The sequence below is a fragment of the Carassius gibelio genome, chromosome B6 (assembly GCF_023724105.1).
Source record: "Carassius gibelio isolate Cgi1373 ecotype wild population from Czech Republic chromosome B6, carGib1.2-hapl.c, whole genome shotgun sequence".
NCBI lineage: Eukaryota > Metazoa > Chordata > Actinopteri > Cypriniformes > Cyprinidae > Carassius > Carassius gibelio.
In genome coordinates, this window is record NC_068401.1 from 14,943,384 (window position 1) to 14,964,072 (window position 20,689).

Here is a 20,689-nt window from a genome sequence, read left to right on the forward strand (position 1 = left end):
ATTAAACAACGTGTGTCTTTATAAAATAATAGCCTTAAGATACTTGATGTATGGTTTCAAAGTCTATGTTAAGTTCCCCCTTCAGAATATTTACAGTGAAACAAACTAGGTTGGAAATAGCTGTGTGAAAACCTGCCCTTGTGCCTAACAGAGGGTCAGACATTCCTTGATATCACTGTTGCGGAAAACTATTCCAATTTTCTATGCAACCAATTCCTCTGTTAGCGGCACTCAACAGATAAACAGCCCTTGTTTATACCACAAACACAATCTCTTTAGCATGCGCCAGATTCCAGCTCTCCATTTTTGCTGACAATATTTTACCCTCATCATACACTATTTAGTAAACATGTGGCCATTTAATTGTCTTTAAAAGTTTTATGGTCCAGAAAGAATATATCAGTTAATCATGCCATTAATTAGAGCTGTAGTCAAGTCCGGCTTTGTCGAGTCCAAGTCAAGTCCAAGTCCAGGACTAGTCGAGACCGAGTCAAGACCGAGTCCAAAGAGGTTCGAGTCCAAGTCAAGTCCAAGTCCAAAAGTTTCGAGTCTAAGTCCAAGACCGAGTCCAAATGAAAGAAAAAAGGGTCCTCTTCAAGACCACATACTTAACTACTGATAATGTTTGTGATGCGAGAGAAAGCATATCTCCTATTCTAAGAAAATCATTTTACATTATTATTTGTAATGATCAAAAAGCATGTGCAAAGTAACAACTCTGTAGGACAGGGGTCTCCAAACTACATCCTGGATGGCCAATGTCCTGAAAAGTTTAGCTCCAACTGGCCTTAAAACACCTGGAAGATTAGTGTGTTTAGTAAGAGCTTGATTAGGTTCAAGTGTGTATAATTAGGGTTAAAGCTAACAGGGGCGTTAAACAAGATCCTGGGCCCTATGCATAGGCAGTCCTGATGGGCCCCCATGGCCCCCACCCATGAAAATATCCAGGTAAAAAATATATATTTCAGATTCATACTTTTCAAGGGCCCTCTCTTCCTTTGGGGCCTTGCTAATGAGTACTGGTTTTACCCCCAGTCTGACCCTGGGAGCTAAACTTGGATAAACAAACAAAGTTTGGGACTGTAAGGTCAAATAATTTTTATGTACTTTATTTTTTGTTGACATTATATCTGTGGTCAAAAATGTATAAGACTATGCCTAATTGGCACAGTGCACAGACACGCAAAGCTCGGGATATGACAAATGCGCGCAGCAAGGCTAGAATGGATACGTTTGGCTCTACTGGACATGCGCACATAAATACAGTGAACTTTTTGTCATACTGTACTAGTGCTTGCATTGACTAGTCGAGCTCTGTCGGAAACAATCGACTACTCCAGCATGCATTAACCATAATGCATACAAAGTGTTTGCAAGTACGACGTGAATTTTAGAATTACAATATTGCGTGGAGCTGTTACTATATGACCTTATCTATGTTGCATGTAAAAATAAAATATGTAATGTAATAATTAGGGTTGTGCCTGAAGCCGAATTCGGAATGGCACGGATAATGGCTTAAAAAACGAATAACGCTCAAGGAATAATTCTGCCTGAATACTCGGCTAAAGCTGACAGAGTCTGGTGTTTGCTAGATAACAGGTGAGCCAGGGCATCAGCGCCAGAAGTGAATGAATGTAAACTTTATGAGTGAAAAGAGAGCAAATCAAACACCGCATTGTTGTCGCCTCTCTGTTTATCTCTCAGAAACCAGAGCGTCATCATAGCTACACGTTATATTATTTGTATATATTTAAAAAGCAAATATTGAAAGCTTAGGCTACCATGATACGAATGAATGGAATAAGCACAGCGCGCTCGCCAATCAAACAGCAGCGTTGCGCGTCTCAGTCTCTCAAAAACCAAATCAGTTCTCTCAAGAGTAGGCTAGTAATCAGCTTCGATACGGATGCATTGTCTACTTGTCCTACATGTTTGCATATTTACCTTTTGCTGGTTTGCGCGGCATACACACATCTGTTTAGTGAAGTTCATTAACATTAAGACTCGCTCAAAGTGTTCTGCGTAATGAGAATGTGTGCATTGAATGGATTCAGCTGTGTTCAAATGATCACTAAACGTTTGTCATGACATCTCTCTGCTTGCATGATGAATATTATTTTAGAAATTAATAATTATTTCAGTTTAACACGACATACTTGTTCAGTGATAACTACGAAAAAATATATAAAAAGTCATAACAGTCTTATCAAGTAACTGTACGATGTTGTATCCGAATGCAGATAGGAAAAATGTTGTGATTGTTACAGATACAAATACTGGCTGTTACATGAAAATGTAAATATGTAATGTCATATATAAAGTTTTTAAAATTTACATATGTAATTGTTGCATAAGGCTATACATTAATACGCGTTTATTGATAAAAAAAAAAAGGCTATCTAGGTGTAGATGTAAATAAAACACAATCTAACAGGTAGAAAATTAAATTAGAAACATCTAAACTTTTCAGGTCGCAGTAAGTGCACCACTGGTCATGCACATCCTTTCCCGGAACAATACTGAAAGCTAAGGCAAGATGGAGAAACAGATGATCATAGCTGTACAAGGATAGCCATTTTTTAAATGAATCTATTAGCAGAGCTACTGCAAGTGATTTTAAGTGCTGGAATTCCATTTATTCTTTGCTGAAACGTCTGCATCATCATGGAGAGCGGGTCATGGTTGCCCAGCCACAGCAGACGCCACTGGAGCGCAAGCGCAGGCTACAGATTGCTTTGGAAATAAGGAGAGCGGCGCGCCTAGCGTTTTCCACACGTTTTCAGTCGCGACATCATGCAAATGTGGTTTTGTTTTGAAGGAGAAATTTTTTATTTTATTTTTTTGCTGGACTCGGTCGAGACCAACTAGAAGACTTGGCGAGTCCAATGGCCAAGTCCGAGACAAGTCCGAGTGCAAATTCAACGAGTCCGAGACAAGTCCGAGACGACAGAAAAATGTCTCGAGTCCGGACTCGAGTCCAAGACCGGACTCGAGTACTACAGCCCTACCATTAATACAATATCATAAAAGTGCAAATTATTGTATAAACATTTAAAAAGTGCAACTATATGGCTATATTTGTAAATATATATGTAGATATACAATTCAGTAAATGTCTGACGAAATAAGATTTCTGGTTGATTTTGCTGTTGTTTTATGTAAACAAAGCCGGAGGAACTCAGTAGCAGATGCACCTGTCACATGAACACCATATGGCACGTCTGGAAAGCAGAGCATTAGATTCACTCTGCTTCACACATACACATGCACATACAGGGAAACACTCTTCTCAATCTCTTCATAACTAGGAAAACAATTCTTTGAAACAGAAAAATTATTGAAACAGACTACAGATCACTATTAACCTTCATGTTAAAAAAGTATACTACAAATACATTTAGATGTACTTAATAAAATAGCCTGCAATTCTTCTTTTAGTACACTAAACTGGTATATTAATGTCTGCTAAACAGAATTTTGCAGAAGTAGTGCTGAAGTCCAACTAATGATAGACTGAAGTATATTTGTTTGTGCTAAAATGGAACTATTGCAAGTATACTTTAGGTACATTTTAAGACCGATATTATTCAAAGATCATGCAATCCTCACTAATAGTGACATTAAAATACATTTTAGGCTTAATATTAAGAAATGTGCATTGTGCACAAGTTATGCTCTAAATAAATTTAAATGAAATAAAAAATCTTTGAAAATACACATTTAGTCACTTTTTATGGTGTCTTTCGGACTACTGCCAAATCTTTCATGGAAGATGTTTGAAGCAAATTTCCGAATTTCAACACACTAATTCAATGTTATGTATATGTTTCTACATTGTGCCCAGACACAATTCAGAATTAAAGGTTAACATCAACAAAACAGAGTTTAAACACATGTATTTTTTTTTTTCAAGCACTTCTTTTGATGGTGAGGAATTGTTCGTGCCCAGTCAAGCAAACATCTGAGCCACTTCTGTTCCAAACTCCCCCTGCCCTTAATGTGTTTACCAACAGTCCCCCATGTAGCTCTGAACGGCCCCCCCTTGACAGCACCTGTCCCCCTCAGAGCAGCTTTATGAATAAGAGGTCTTCTCTCACTTTCTCTCCGCATTCCACATGGCTATTATGACGAGAGCAGGTGTAAAAGAGTCTGGGCTGGATAAGGTTTCAGTTTCACATCAGGAGAGTCTTTCAGCCATCACAAGGGGGAATCATCATAAAGAACCATTTAAACCTGGACCATATAATATATGCGTGTGTGTGTGTGTGTGTGTGTACTACCAAATAACAGCCTGAGGTTGGAAAGATTTTCTTTTAAAGAAATTAATATTAAGGACACATTAAATTAATCAAAAGTGAAAGAAAATAAATCGATAATGTTACAAAAGATCTCTATTTCAAATAAATGCTGTTTTACTTTGGAAAAATAAAATTAAATATATTCCACAAAAATATGATGCAGCATAACTATTTTAAAAACGACAAGAAGAATGCTTCTTGAGCACCAAATTGGGGTGCTTAAGACGCCATAACTCCAGTCTTCAGTGTCATGATTCTTCAGAAATCATTCTAATATCCTGATTTACTATCAGTGCTGAAACTAATATACTGCTTATTTATTTTTGTTTAATTTTTTTTGGAACCTGTGATATGTTCTTTGATTCTTTGATGAATAAAAAGTTTAAAAGAACAGAATTCATTCAAAATAAAATATTTTCATCACTTTTTGTCCATTTAAAACATCCTTGCTGAATAAAAATATTTCTTTAAAAAAGAAAAGAAAAGGTTTACCTACCCCAAACGTTTCAATAGTCATGTATATTGTTACACAAAATGTATAATTTGAACTTTTTATTAATCAAATAATTCTGGAAAAGGGATAACAGGTCCCAAAAATATTAAGCACAACTGTTTCCAACACTGATTATAAATCAGCATGAATGATTTCTGAAGGATCATGTGATATTGAAGACTGGAGTAATTATGCTGAAAAATCAGCTTTGCTTTACAGGAATAAATTATATTTTTAAGTATATTAAAATAGAAACGTTTTTTTTTTATTATTGCAATAATATTACACAAAATCACAATATTGTTCTACATTTCTGATCAAAAAAAGCCTTGATAAGCATAATAAACTTCTTTAAAAACATTGAATATCTTGCTGATCCCAAACTTTTGAACAGCAGTGTATATCTGGTGAGCACAGACACTTTCAGCGACCTTTACTGATATTTAATTAATTTCACTGCTCATATGAGACAAATAACAATCAGATACTCAACTTAGTGCACATATCTGATACAGCATCTAGAATTTTCTTCACTATGTGATAACAATCAAAAAGGATCGGGTCACAAGTCCACCAGGACGCACTGGTACAAGAGCAGATGGTCTGGAAACCTCCCCCACAGCTCAGATAAAGTTGTCTCTCTAGGTCATTCTGACTGGGGATTCATGGGTTGTCTCATCAACCATTGAAATTAGATGGATGCTTCTGAGCCTGAAGCCTAGTGACAAGACTTGCACACATATGGAGACACACATAGGTCAGGTGGTGAAGGAATAGGGCCGGATGGGGCTGTGTATCTCACTGCCCAGCTGCTGACTGGAATCTCACAGTATTGTTGAAACATGATTGTTGTGGCGCCTTCTGCTTCTCTCTTTGTCTGCATATGGAGCCTGAGGAAGTTCTTCCCATAATTTGGCTTCAAACGCTATTTCCTTAATAATTCTGAATGCTTATTAAAAACTGAAAGATGCAAATATGTTTTCCATGACTGATGCCTCTTTTTATACAAAAATGTGATCTTATGGTAAAATCAAGTTGAATACATTTTCACTTCATTAATTGATCATCAATGGTATGTTTTGTATTGCCATATTTATTAAACTGTAATATATTGTTGATTCATTTGAGGTCCTTAAGGAAAACTCCTGTTCGGAAAACTCCAAAATAGTTGACCGATAGCAAATACACCAAGCACGTGTCCTCATGTAAAAGACAGAGAACCAGTTCATACAGCAAATATTAGCCAAACCTTAAAATTCATTTGTGAGTCCTAAAGATTGAAAACAGTACTGACAAATGCACTCAAACGCATGTGACATTACATGTGAAACTGATAAGTTTGATCTTTTGAGCAACAAAAGACTGTATGGAAAATGAACACTGCGTACAATTGACAGTAACAAACGTAAAGCAAAGACGATGACTGCTTTGTAGCTTCAGGCAGTGAACAGCTTGCAGTCATTCAGCGATCAATGAACTCTGAGCTGCATCAGATCATTGTACAGCAGAATGTGGGCATCTGAATGAGATCTACAAATCAAAAAAGTTGCAGCATTATAATGATTCAATATTAGGACTTGAATCAACAACAGATTGTTTCCAACCAAGTTCCATATTTCTGAATCACACTACTGACTTTAAATTACTAAGAGCGATTTGAAGTTGACTGTTTGAGTAAGAATACATTTTTTTTATTTTATTTTTAGAAATAGATTAAACATATTTAAACACATAAGTCTGATCAGTTTGGTTAAGTTTGTTGCCAAAAAAGACCCCTTTGGGTCATATATTTTTAATAATTTAGTGTTTTTTTGTAATGTTTCATTACTGATCACATTATCAACGTAATCCTAACACAAGACAAATTTTTGGTCTCGCTTGTCAGTAACCCCCATTGCCTGTGTGTTATATAAGCATTCGATTGTTGAATTAGGGTAGGAGGGCAAGGGGAATGGACTTTGGACACCCCTGGCTGCCCCCAGCTCTGTCCAGCCTGTCCGTCTACTTGTTTCTGGCACTCTGCTCCCATTGTCAGACACTTCCTGATGGGAGGTGCTTGGTGGAGAGAGAGCTCAGTCAACTGCAAAGGAATGTGGGCAGAAATTACGGATGTTTCAGAATGCAATTCCTGCTATTTTCCAAGCCAGGCGTCTGGAGCGAGTGCTTCCGGCTATACATGCATTTAACACACAACAGCCTGACCCCTGAAACCCTGTCGCTGGAAGTAAAGCAGACGCCTTCTAAAAAGAGGACATCGGGGGGGGCTCATGGCAACAATGTACGTGCCTGAAACCTCATGGTAGCGGAGGGTGTGAAATTGTGTTTTTACATTTACATTTATACGCTAATGCAAGAAAAATGATGGCGCGTCAACTGCGAGTTGTGTAATTATTTTTGAATGTTTGGATCGCAGAATCCTAGTCATCCAACTTGTTTATTGTGTGTGAATATGACAATACAGATGTGAAATACGTAACACCTGTCTCCAAAAGTAACATGAGATACACAGACCCCTTAAATAGCCCTCCTTCACTTCCTTCCATTATTACCACATCACAAAAGTTAAAGAATGAAAGCCGACTCACCTTTTAACATTAAACAGTGTAATTACCATTTGACTGGGCAAGAGGAAATGGGGCTCCATACCCAGAGGCCGTGTTAAACTACCCCAGCCAAAACCACATAAAACCAAAAAGGGGAACAAGAGAAGGAGCGTAATGGCTCCACATACAGCAGCCGGACTGGAAGGACTCCACAAGGCCTTCACTTCCACTCAGTTACCTGAGACCTCAGCTCACTCCTACTGCCATTCAGAACAATGTGCTACCAAAGACACAAAGAGAGTGGGAGGAAATGTGTGGGAAAGAAAGAACAGAAAGGGGCACAGAAACATGAGTTGGAATCAGAAGTCATGTCCATTCCAGTATGCTGAAAGGCTTTCATCCAGACCACAGTACACATCCATAAATAACAGGAGACCACATGAAAGATCCGGGATTATAGCCATTTCAACCTGAAAATAAATATAAAGCTTTACAATTTTGAACATTTGAAGATTTTTAGAAAGTGAATCCAATGGTATATATGTAATACTAAAGTCCAATAACCATATATTTCACAATTCTCACTATTAACTATCTGCATATTTGCATGCATATTACACAATGGCTGTTTATTAGTAATTAGAAAGCACATATTGAAGCCTTATTCTGCAGGACCATATTTTAGAACCCTCAATCCTACCCCATACCTAAACTTAAAAAATACCTTACTATTAATAAACAGCAAATTAGGAGTTTATTGAGGGTAAACTGTTCCCTATTCTAAAGTGTTACCAATATATGCTATCATTCAAAAATGATTTTTTAAAATGTAAAAAATAAATAGAAAGAAGTTTCTTATGCTTTAGGCAAAAAAAGAATATTGTGAAATATTATTATTATTATTCTACATAGCTGATTTATATTTTTAATACATTTTAACATTTCACTTATTCCTGTTATGGCAAAACTGAAATTCAAATATATTTCTTTTTATTATAAATGTTAAAACCAACTTAATTTGGAACAATAGTAGAAAAACGAATTACGTAAAATGTATTCATATTATTCATTAGCGCCCACATTTTGACTTTGTAAATATATTTTCCAAAACAATTCCGAAGTACTCTTTGCAACTATACAGGTGATGGACTGATTCTGGCCAACATGAAGATCTCTGATCCACTGTCTGGACTTCCTCCATCAAAACCTGAATTTCCACATTCTTATCTTGGCAAATATCTGTTGCTCTTCAACTTTGGCTGATCTAGTGTGTAAATTGAGACTTGAGTGGAGCTGACATTGCCCTGGATTGTTTTTCTCAGTTAATGTGTCTATGTGAAACAGAAAGAGACAAAAAGAATAAGTAAAAGAGAGAGAGATAAGCATAAAATAAAGATACAAACTCTTAGATTATATGTGATTTTCCTCAGACTATTTCTGCATTTCCCAGAATTCCAGTGATGCATCACAGAGGCTAAAGAGGGAAGTCTGGAGTTTTAGACAAGAGGACTGTTTGTTTACCACCCAGTCGTGGCTTCTGCTCCGGGGCAAAGCAGCATGGAGTACATTTGTCTTTACATGATCAACATTCCTTTCCACACATGAACTCAATGGCATACACTCAAACACTTAATCAAACAAGTCTATAAACAATGTAAGATCTAATAAAAATGACATAATCCTCATTTATGTTTTAAGTGAAAAGAAGGGTTCTTTATGCAGTATCTCTAACTCAGTTAATTTAGTAAATACAGCTGCGCAGATATACACTTAAATTACTGACTTCATCACAGTAAAAAGCAATGATGAAATAATACAAAAATGTTAAAAAGTATAGGGTTAAGTGAAGGTGTCAAGGTGAACGGCAGATGGCATGGGAAGAATGGGCAATCACATTCAATAAAAAATAAATTACATTTTAAATTTTCGAGCTTGATTGTTGTTTATTTTTACAAAAATAAAAAAAAACTATTTCTGTATGGTAGATGATTTCCATCTTTGGGTTTGATCATTGCAATATTTTGTTACTTTTGTTTGCTAGTCTCTTATAAGCCACCTCTTTTTCTGAAGATACCAGCATAGCCATAGGTTACAGCCTGAGAACACATGAGCCAACTGAACAAACATCTTACTACTGACCACAGGAATGCAGCGACTGACCCACATCACCACACTGCCAGTGGAGCTAAAGATGACATACCAGAAAGACACTACAGATGGGCGGTCAGTGATCGGAATGAGGAAATCCTTAACAAATGCACGCACACACACATGCACAGTAAGAACCAAAATGCCAGTAAGGTAAGAGGACTCCTGGTAGGGCTGGACCTGTTACATCCTCCCATTGTTTGTGTGCATGAAAGTGTGTGTGTTGATCAGTAAACGCAGGAGGGACGTTTGACCTGCAGATAGCCCGCATCAGGCGTGCAATGGAGCGGTTGATGTCATGCACAGGCCCGGAGCTTTCTCAGGACATGGATGAGAGCAGACCAGATAAGACTGACCTTATACCTGCTCATCCAACACGAGAAAGACTGAATCTCCATCAGTGTTTTTGAAAACTCTCTTTTATTCTTCATCTTTATCTTAATGTACTTACTTGTAACAATAAAGAAATTTAAACCATTTTTGGACATTTTTAAATGGCTACTCTCTTAGTTTAATCTGTACTGTTACTTCAATGTTATCCTACTGTCTAGAAGTTTATTTTACTGTTATTTTTTTATTTCTTGAAATAAATTGCACTTTTATTCACCAAGCATGCATTACATTTACCAAAAGTGACACTAAAATCAACTGCAAATAAGATATTTTGAACTCTTTATTAAACAAACATTTTAAAAAAATGTTTCATGGTTTTCACTAAATATTGAGCAGCACAACTGTTTTTTTCTACTGTGAAAATATGAAGTAATAAATATGAAGTACTTCAGCACCAAATCAGCATTTTAGAATGATTTCTGAAGGATCAAGTGACAAAAATGAGGTAATGCCTGCAGAAAAGAAATAAACACATAATAAAAAATAAATTACGTTTTTAAATACAGTAGTCAACATTTGAAGTGTATCAAAAAAGTTCACCAAAATTGTCCTATCGCATGCATTTTGGTTTTAGGACAACTTTGATGAAAGGTTTTGATCCACTTCAAATGTTGACTACAGTATACATATATATATTATATATATATATATATATATATATATATATATATATATATATATATATATATATATATATATATATATATATATATATATAATAGTTGTTAAACTGTTATATTATTTTACAATATTACAGCATTCCTTGATATGTTATATATATATAGCACCCTAAATAAAAATAATAGTTTTGTTATAAAGCAGACAGATGCATACTTGGTGCAAATTGTAGATATTTGTTAATATCACTTGTTTATGTGTAGTAATGTTACTGGTACTTCACATTGGACAGTTTGTCATTATACTCAGCTATGCACCAAATGCTATGACAATACAAATTTACAGCTTTCTTCATTTAAATATAGCACACTAAAATTGAAGGGGGGAAAAAGATACAAAAACAGAGGAAAAGATGGAACAAAACATGTCAGGAATGAGGCAATTTTGGAGAAGGGCCTCAAATATGATGAAAAACACATCTCTGTCTCCACAAAGGAATGTACTTCACCCCACTGCTGTTCTACAATGAGCTCTCTGAATTTCAAAACTGTGAATGGTATGTGGATATAATTACCAAGATGGCATGAAAAACACTGCATAAATTCAAATGACCCCATCTGTTGCTGCATTATAAAAGATCAAACAGGACTGAATAAAAAGAGAATCTGATTGGCCATTAACTCAGTGGGAGTTCACAGGCTTTGCTCCATGCCTGTAAGCACACATTAACATTTTCACTCCTATTGTATGGCCTCCTGCTGTCGTGCTGGATTCCACAAATGCCTCCATTTCTCCCTGTGGATCCACGGAGGTCGTGTGCTATCATTTCCTGCTTTTAGATGGATGAGATAAGAGTATGTGTGACCTCCTAAATGGACCCGCTCTCCTCCTGTCCCCCCTGACCTCTTTTCCATCATAACGATGTAATTAATGAGGCGCATGACTCAGATCTGAGAGCAGATGTGCTTTGGGATGCACGGTAATCGGCAACATTCCTGGTTCCTTTACCCATCAGTAGACCAACGTGAATCCTGAACACATTTTTTCCTTTTCACTGCACATTTTCTGCCTAGACTGCAGAGCGAAATCTGTGGAGTTCTGTGAACTGTAATTAAATATGGTTAGATGAGTTGAATGGAGCTATTCCTAGCTAAATCTATTTTCAAAGCATCCAAAATATTTTTCTATATATGCGGTAAGGAGGAATAGAGAATTTTGCGGAGCAGATTCTGTGAAGGCCTGACCATAAGTATAGAAGGAGACATTCCCAGGCCCAAAACAGAACAGGGAACATTTTTTTATTCCAGCTTTATTTATTTTTTTTGCATTCCATGTTCTCTCGGGGGACCATCAACTATAATTCAGCATAAGCAACAGTATCCTCCCTAATCCAAGAACTTGAAAATATCAGCTGCAACTGTGATTAACCACATGCCAGGTTTGACAGCAATAAAACACTGGTCAGCAGGGCTGATCATAGCTCAGTCTGCTGTTCTGATAATAGTAAGTAACATCGCAGTCTCCACCTTAAATAAACATCTACATAATGTGCATGCACAACTTATTGTGTTTCTGTAACAACAACATTTAAGGGGATTTAAGTGAGATTAGTTGAACTGTGAATCAAAAGAATGATTCAGTTTTAACAAAGATTACTCTATCTGCAATATAAAATTCCCTTGAGATTTCTTTTACTCTCAACACGATGGCTTTAACTGAACACTAAAATGAGAACCATCATTATAATGTTGGCTGGGCAAATTGCTGATGTAATGGAACTTGGCTTCCATGGCTTTGCTTATGAATTAAATCTCACTGTCCCAACACTGACTAGGTTTGCAGCTGTCTTCCATATTAACCAAAGAACTACAGGTATGTCAAATCTTTGGTCAGACTCTGCCAGTGCGTAATTGTGACGAATGAAAGTCACGAGTGACGTAAAAGTAGCACAATTTCTGATACCAGTATTCAGACTGAAGGCCTGTAATCACTTAGATGGGTATTTGGCGGAGAAATTTAATAAACATTCATCTAAATGAACAGCTGTTATTGGATCTGTTCAGGCAGACACAAAGATTTGCATCAGGATTTTGCAACATAATTATTTTCTGTGAAATGTTATAATCTTTTTTTTCCATTTCATTGTGAGGAAAACTGGTCATCTGGTCATATGCCAGTAATCAATGCTGCTGTAGCACAAAACCACAACTTGGTGGCAGTAACCGAGGATTTTGCTAAATGACAGTGAACAGCAGTCTCTGTACTCTTGTGTATTTGGTATTGTTTAAGAAACACCATCTCAAGTACAAAAGAACTGATGTTGCATATACGGCTGTTGGAAAACATATAAATACCGTTTAACTACCTTTCTTCTTTGTATGGCGAATTTAATGCATTGGTCTAAACAGACAAATTGCATGCAAAAATCTGATATAATTTTTGTGCCAAATCCATCAGATTCTATGTGATTATTGCTCTTCATGTTGACAGTTAAGCCACTTTTGTCTGAAGTTGGAATCGTTTCACGAATATACAAAACAATTCACGAAAAATCAAAAATGTAAAAGATCAACCTATAAATATGAATTCATTTATAACATTTGAAACACAATCGGTCACATCTGTCATATTTTTGAAAATATGATGATTCTGGAAAATTATTTGGAGGACAGAACTCATAAAACTCAATATACTGAGGGCTACAGACTCTGTGACAACTAGCCCCGGTCTCCAATATACAGAGAAAACAAGTTGGCACAAGGAAACAAACAAAAAAAGGCCAGTTGTTTACACAACACCCTCTGACTGCCTTGTGGAGCCAAGTCTACACCACAGGCCCAAATAAGAACAACTCTAGATCAGTCCTTTTCTCACACACTGAAGCAAATCCACAAATTGACCCCCTCCACATTTTTAAGGGGACTTCAAAAACCAAAACATTTTTTGAGTTTGCGTCAGTCCTGCTAGTAAGAATGTAAACAGGCGATCCCTCCTGTAAGACCCTATCTGCAGTGCACCAAGACCGTATGGAGAAATCAGACTCCTGTACGTACAACGTGCCTCGGTTATGACCCTCCAAAGTTGGCACACCCTCTCCCTGCACATTTCACATTCCTCAAACACAATCACACTTCCCCTCCACCTCTGCAATTCTAGGAAAACAGCAAACGAGAATCCAGCACATTCAACAGCCAAAAGGAATGTCAGCTTATGTTGGCAGGTCCAGATAAGAAGTACTAAGCCACTACTGCATAATAATGCAAACCATTAAGAGGTAAAAATGTATATTTGGACAAATACCTGAAGATGAATTCTCTACAGGAAAAGGCTTTGAAAAAAAGGTGAAATACAGTTATATGCAGAAGACCGATATCACTTAGAGGCCATAAGCTATTGTGGTGCAAGAATTTAGGAATGATGAATATTTCTCATTCATGCGACACACCAACACACATGAATTAAAGCAATAGTTGAAAATTCTTCCATTATTTACTCACCTTCATTTCATTCCAAAATGACTTTCTTCCTTGAAACACCACTAATGAGATATTTCGAAGAATTTTGTGGTTGCTCTTTTCCATGCAATTACAATGGGAGTTTACAAAAATAGAAGTAGTTTATAAAATTTGGAATAAAGAAAGTCATTTGGGTTTGGAAAGATTTAGTAAATGATCCCAGAACAATCTTTTTATTATTATTTTTTTTTTTATTAGGGCTTTTAGCATAGCACTTAACCCCAGGTTATAATCATTCAAAAACCTGCTTTTGATTCTGGATAAAGGAATATCTTGTACTTTAGTTTGGCCATGAGTTTTACTTGCGGTTATGAAATCCTGCTTGGGAGCTTTTGTAGTGTTAACCCCACATTGTGGTTTTGGAATAATAATAGACTAGATGTGACTATATCAAGTGTGAACAGCCATTTTTTAAAATAAATCCATCACTTTAAAAAATAGAGCTGCTTCACGATGCCATAGAAAAACCTTTTCTGTTTAAATGGTTCCATAAAGAACCTTTAATAATATCTTTGAAGAAACTTTCTGTTTCACAAAAGGTTCTTTGTGGAGAAAGAAGGTTCTTCCGATTCTAAAAAAAAAAAAAAAAAAAAAGGTAAGAGAGATGGTTCTTTAAAGAGAATGGTTCATTTTAGGACCAGAAATGGATCTGCTGTGAAGTCCAACATCGCCTGAACAAGATGATCTTGGCCCGATTGAAAATATGAACAGTTTTACTCACATGTAACATGTAACCACTGTAACAATTTAAGTCCTGTTTTGGAACAAAGCAAACAATCTTCAGGACTGAAACACCTAACTTGAATTCTTGGACTTCACAGTAAAGCCATTTACCAAAATATGACTAAAACCCAATAAAATAAAATAACAGGCCCAAGCATTTGAAGTTAGACTTCTTCCTGGAAAGGCAGCAGTTATGAGAAGGTTTAAATATGGCCCTAAAGCTGCCATTGATTCACAAATGAAGGTGTTCTCATTCTCATCTTCTGCCTTTGTCATTCTTAAAAACAAGGCAAAGGTCTCAGAAACACACACACACACACACACACACACACACACATGTCTGGTCAGCTATCCTTGTGGGGACTCTCCATAGGCGTAATGGTTTTTATACTGTACAGACCGTATTTTCTATCGCCCTACACCAACCCTACCCCTAAACCTAACCCTCACAGGAAACTTTCTGCATTTTTAGATTTTCAAGAAACTTCACTCTGTGTAATTTATTAGCTTGTTTACCCGTGGGGACCTCAATTAAGGTCCCCACCGTGACACGAGTCCCCATGAGTCTGTGTGTATTCAGGTTTAAGTCCCCACCAGAATAGAAAAACAAGTACACACACACACACACACACACACACACACACACACACACACACACACACAAAATCAAGTCTATTGCTACAAACACAACAGAATTACACCCAAAATGCATTCTCACACACCCTGGGGTGTGTGTCCACTCTATTACATAAGATCGCAGAGCTGTATGGCTCAGAGATGGGCAAAGCAGGGATTGAATGCTGCCCTCACAGGGTAACCAAATCTAATTATGACCAGTTTCCAACTGGCTGCCCTCATTAAAACTCAAAGAGGCTGTGACACAATACAGTTTTACATAACAGAGGTTACGGCCAGCCACAATGACAGGCTTATGGTGAGCCTCCATCACAGTCCCACCTAAAAACAGAATGTAGGACAGAAAATATCCTGCCTTATACTTATCTCGGAGTTAATAGAAATGGTATTTTCTGGATTGTTCTGCTACTGATTTGTGGTGGTTTTTAAGTTTAAGTTTAAGTTTACCTAAGGTCCCACACAGAAATGTCATGCATAATAATATTAATATTAATATTGGTAGTTCAGGGACAGCATCCAAACATTTAAAACATGATGAATTTAGAAACTCAAAGCTCATGAGTTTTAGTATTAATTAGATTAATAAAATATCAATTTAACTGTCAGCTTTATGTGAAACCAAATTTTTGTTCGGCCAAGTTCGATTAGAAATGTATTACGAGTTTAATACTTAATACAAATATATTAAATCACAAACTGAATACATGGCCCCTTATATTTTAAATGAACAGACGTTCAAATAAATAAATAAAGCAAAGTTGCATGATTCCCCTGGTCCCACATACAAATGTCATTGCCATGATCATTATGCGAAGGCGTCAAAATAACCAAGTTTCTTCCTTCCTCATACACTGCAATTCAGATACACAAGCCATGGCCTGTTTCCACTGCTAAATAGGCATGTTTTAAATGTGGCTAAAATGGCTGATGGATGGTTTTGTCCATTGACTGCTTTGTGAAATGTGTAATAGAAGAGATTTACAATCTCTGTTACACGCTGAACCCAGATAAGGGTGAGGAGTCAGTGCTGAATAACTTCCCCATGGACAAACTGATAAGGAATATATTGCTATATTCAGGGCAAAGGATACTAGTCTAGGATGAACTGACCATGGCAAATGAATGTTTGAATGGAGGTGCTCATAAGCAAGCTATTTGTGTGGAGGATCTCTGGCATTGTTCCTCACACACTGAATCATGCTGATAAACCCACCCCACATCTGTCTGTGAGACATTTAGAGAATCCTGAGGGCGTCTGGAGTGGTCTGATGTGAGCTCTTGCCAGCCAGGCCCTTATTCCCCGTTCAGATATGGACAATGAGCTCCTCCATGCACAATCATGTACATAAACACACAAACTGTGGGCTGGAAGTGAGGCACGCTGCGCCCCGGAGGTTTTGCCAGGCTCTGGAATGTGAGATAAAGGCGTAAGCGTTGTACGGTCACCAACAGCAATCGTGGGAAAGTGTCTCTTACTCCTCTTATCTCGTCAAGGAATGCAAGCTATCTAAGAGTGGCTTTATGCAAAGGGTTTCAAAAGCAACAGATGCTTCCTGAAGTGTAAAAGGAAGAAAGAATTTTCCTTTTGCTAGCAATTGTTGTACTTGGAAGGTTATTTCCAAGAACAAAAGCAAACAACGAATAGAGATTATAGTCTTTCATAAGTGAAATTGTTTGGTTTCATTTGACTCTTTGGTAGTGCACTTCCTCCTGAAATATATGTGCATGAATAGAATAAAGCCGCTTTATTAATCCTTGTTTGCTTTTTTTTTGAATGGATAAACCCTTTAGTGTATGAAATATTAAATAGCAAAGGAAGTATAAAAATAACAAAATATACTCTAAAATAAAGAACATTTTAATTCTGTGATACGTCAATGGTTTCTTACAACTTCAAAACGCCATATAATCATTCATGTTATGATATTTAAAAATTATTATTTTGTAAAAGCAAATTCAAGTATAACAGTTGCGGAAGTTATAAATGAATATACTGTAATAAAATGTTATCTCTCCCGGATTAGGAAGTATTACAGATTTGATCAGAATCTAAGGTCTTTGTTGGCATGATAAAAAAAGGACAGCAATAAAACAGACATGTTTTAAGCATACATGCACATCTTTATTGTAAAAAATTATAATAATAAAAAGCACTCAAATTTACATAACTTTTATAAGAATGCAAACATTCTTTTACATTTAAACTATTCATTTGTATTATATTTCCTTATTGTATTTATTAATTTAGGCCTATTTCTATCCATGTACTTCATGCATGAATGTACTTTTTAATGCAATTATTATTATTATTTATTAATTCATTTTTTTCTATATGGATCTCTTTGAATGAAATATAGCAGAAGCAGATAGCATATAAGGAAAAGAGAATTATGGGTAAAGGTCAAAGGTTATCAGTCAATGTGTCTATAAGAGCACACTCAGATGGCTAAAAATGACTGCCCACTCAAGGCACAACATACCCCATAGACAAATATACAAGCTTAAGCACACACCATAATGGACTGTAACAACTTCATTCATTTAGGGGGACCATACGTCCCCTTTTTCCCAGACATGTGCTGGGTGGGATTTTTAAATGACCTGAAAAGACCTGAGAATGCAGAGAACTGTTTGCCCAGGCTGTAGATAAAATATAATAATGTTGTAAATAATCTTCTGTTTTTTACACAAACTGATTGTTCCACTTCATAAGACCTCAATGTATTATCAGAAGCCACTGGTATTAATCTGGTCTTGTCTGTCAATGGTTTCACCAAAAAAAAAAAAAAAAAAAAATCTTTACTTTTCTACTGAACAAAAGTCACCTACATCTTGGATGGCCTGAGAGTAAGTGAATTAACAGCAAGTTTCCATTTCCTCCATTTAAGCATGTATGTTTATTCTGTATGACAAATGTTATAAATGCAAATTTTTATTGAATAAAGGCTAGTATGTATTTTTGTTAAAATTTATTCTTTCTTTCGATGCCCAAATAATAAATCTTAGTTAAGGTAACATATGAAACACATGGAGTGAATGGGCAAATTTTAACTGGCAATATTTGCTGTAGCTTTCTAAACGTTCAACCAGTTAAAACTTTTTAGCTGAATGGACTACAAAACTAGTTCAGTAAAGGCTAAGCCAGCTAAAAAAGTTATTCAAGTAACACTTAACGCAATCTGTGGGCCTAAGTAAATAATAATTACTTGTTTACAGTGCAGACTTGCTACAGTCAAAAACAGCGAACTAGTCCATGGGGACTCGAGAGCCAGCTGGCAGAGTAATGCAGACCTCACGGGCTGTGAAAACTGTCCCAGACCCACTGTTTGCACAGAACAGGCGACCAACTAGCGGGCGTCTCTCCTCACTAGGAGGTACAGTGAAACATGGGAAGTGCTTGAATAAAAGCACTGATAACTATGTGAACACACCAAACAAACTACTCACAAGGAAGGACAAGAAAGCAGAGGTTATGAAGGAAGAAGGGAATGAGTGACAGGTGACCCCTGCTGCAAGAAGATCAGCACTGAATGCCCAGGTCACGATCTGACCAAAGTGACGGGACAACAGACAGCAGGGAGAGCCAGTGAGGCACCCGAAACCGTGACAGTCTGCATGATATCAGCCAAACTAATTGGCAGAAGTCACTACCGTTATTAGCAAGTAAGGAAAACAATAGGAAAACAAAGCCAAAGGCACAAACTATTTAGAAATCCTAGCCAGGACATGTTCAGGAAAAAGAGGATGTATGGTCATCCTATTTTATTAGCTGTACAAAACAGCTCACAATACATGGTGTTACTGAACTCAGTCAGTACTATCAAGTTGCTGTGATCCTTTTCATGTCTGAAGTAACAATGCAGCCCCAATTCCTGTGCAGACAGAAATGGATTTTCATTCTTTATTGGAAGCTATTTATTAAACTAAATGTACGGAATGTGATGTATGTGTAAAGATAAAACACACACACACACACACACACACACACACACACCTGCTAGAGTCACATTAGAAGCTCAAATATGCAAGCGAGCTGCATTCACAGGCATGAGATAAAGACGTCACAGTTCTAAGCACTTGAAATGGAGATGCTGCAAGCTCCTGATCAGTGATGTTTGTCTATTTGCTTTGGCTGCAGTTCTTTTACCATAACTAATGCTTCTCTGGCATTAAGCTGTGTGCATTTTAAAGGCCAGCCATGACTTCACCTCTGCAGTTTCACAAGCCTATGGTTACACCTCACATTTGCGCATGTTTGTCAATGGGAAGCTATGTAGTGGAAAATTTTCTTGCTGAGGGTCAAGTCATGTTTGCGATACTTCTGCCTGTGAGGCCACATGACTTCAACTGATCTCATAGCTTAGTGGGACATGCAATTGGTTGGAACATTCAAGGCACTGCTCCACAGAGCATCGTTTCATACACACTGCTCTTCACAAACACGATTAATAATGGTTGGTGCAGTATGATGCAGCTCAGCCAAAATCGATTTACTTTCATGTCGTTCCAAAGCTGTATGTATTTCTCCTGAGAAAATAAATGTTTCCTTCCTTCTGGGAAAAAAAGACAGAACTTTCACCAAAGTATCTTCTTCGGTGTTACGTAGAAGAAATGAAACCTTTATTTTTGGGTGAACTATGCCTTTAACACAACATAACCTCATGTTCTAACAAAACTACAATTACTCAAATTAAATGTTAATGTTAAAAACAAAACTATTTCACACTTTAAAATGCCATTTGAGACGTTAATGTGTGGTTTGCACTGTGGATGCTTGTTTACCTCGAGCCAGTGTCTGTGTGAGTGTTTGCTGTGAGACTGTGTCATTTTGGAAGTGGTCAATGGAAATTGTTAGTGTTCATGTTATTTAAAGTAGTGGATAGAAGCACAAGTCACCTGGTGCCATGAATTATAACCGAAACATCCACTTCACATTGAATCAAAGCCACTATTACGGTCTCGTGGTAAAGAACGAAAGAGATTAATTTTATAACAAGTGATTGTGTTACCATTTTATCGAATTGTTTTTAATATATAAATATATATATTAATTTCAAATGTACAGAACAAGAAGAAATTCCGAGTGAGTTAATACAGTAAATCCACTGGGAATAATGATTGCGCCCTCTATTGGTTTGTAAAGGTAATTTATCATTTACTCACCGTCATGTCGTTCAAAACCTGCAGAACGTTCAGGGTCCAAACAACATTGAACGCCATTGACTTTCACTGTATGGAGGGAAAAAAATAGAGATTTTTAATATATTTATACGTGTGTATTCCACAGAAAATAATTATTATTTACAGAATTAGAAGAAC